Raw genomic sequence first — 1474 nt, forward strand, 5'->3', positions numbered from 1 at the left:
TTTTTCTCCGGTACCAGGAACCCAACTCACGACCTTGAGCTTGCCAGGCAGGCGCTTTTGCCACTGAGCTAAATCCCCAGCCCCTCAAGAGTGTTTTCAGATGCTCCAAGTACAGCCTTCTGATTACCTGTGGTTTCTCCCACGCATTCCAATCTGGATATTAAATTAATGCCTACTTTCAACCAGCAAATAATAGTACATGGCAAGAGCAATGAAACAAATCCTTTATACTTTGAAGTGAAAACAAAAAAATATACCTAACGCTAAGTCAAACACAGACACACCCAGCTCTTTCTCTGCAGGACTCCGGGCATTGTAAACAGATGGCTCATCTCCGGCAGAGAGAAAGTGTGACCGCGAGCCTGGCTACACCCACATTCTCCCGTGCACCAGATACGGCCGCAGTAAGATAACAGGGTCCGACGTCGCATTGTGTCTCAGCTAAGCATGTACACCTGTGTGCTTACGCCGGGTGATCGCCCACCTGTGAGACTGCCAGCTCCACCGAGATACACACACGTTTTGTGCGTTGATCAGACAGAAAGTGTAGACTGGCTACACGAGCGCGTAGCGGTAACATGGGGCAAACCGCGGAAGCAGACACACCATGCATCCTCGCACAGTGCGCTAAGCCTCAGGGCGGCCACGCGTCACTGATGAAGGACCACAACCTGGTGTCTGCGGAGCGGCTGTAGCCTGTGAGCAGCGAGGTCCAGGGACAGAGTCTCAGCCTCGCCGCCACCCACCCAGGACACAGAACACCCAGGCATGGATAAAAGAGAGCTGCGCAGAAGGCCAAACCGGCCGAGCAGGCGGAGCGGTAGGACGACATGGCAGCCTGCGTGAAGTCTGTAACTGAGCAAGGCGCTGAATTACCTCATGAGGAGAGGAATCTTCTCTCTGCTGCTTATAAAAATGTTGTAGGAGCCCGTAGGTCATCTTTGAGGGTTGTCTCAAGTATCGAACAAAGGACGGAAGGTGCCGAGAAAAAGCAGCAGATGGCTCAAGAATACAAAGAGAATACTGAGACTGAGCTAAGGGGTATCTGCAACGATGTTCTGTCTCTTTTGGAAAAGTTCTTGATCCCCCATGCTGCACAAGCGGAGAGCAAAGTCTTCTATTTGAAAATGAAGGGAGACTACTACCGTTACTTGGCTGAGGTTACTGCTGGTGATGATAAGAAAGGGATTGTGGATCAGTCACAACAAGCGTACCAAGAAGCTGTTGAAATCAGCAAAAAGAGGTGTAACTACTTAATAGGTCCCTCTTGCATATTTCTGTCTTCCTGAGAAACCACTCTGAAGATACCACCACGTATTACAGCAGCATTGATATTTTCCTACTAATCTATCCATAACTGTGTAAAGGAAACAATGTTCCTATCCTATTTCATAAATGGATGTATGTTTATTATTATGTGTTTCCTACAACAACCATTGAGAATAGTTAATGATTTTTCAATAGGTCACTCATG

The 1474-nt window shown here is 48.2% G+C and overlaps 1 pseudogene; it reads left to right on the plus strand.

Annotated features, from left to right (window-relative positions):
- The first annotated feature begins 662 nt into the window (after positions 1-662).
- LOC102018581 lies at positions 663-1296 on the plus strand (annotated as a pseudogene).
- The last annotated feature ends 178 nt before the right edge of the window (positions 1297-1474 follow it).

This window comes from Chinchilla lanigera, unplaced genomic scaffold, assembly GCF_000276665.1.
Source record: "Chinchilla lanigera isolate Chin_1 unplaced genomic scaffold, ChiLan1.0 scaffold00065, whole genome shotgun sequence".
Lineage (NCBI taxonomy): Eukaryota > Metazoa > Chordata > Mammalia > Rodentia > Chinchillidae > Chinchilla > Chinchilla lanigera.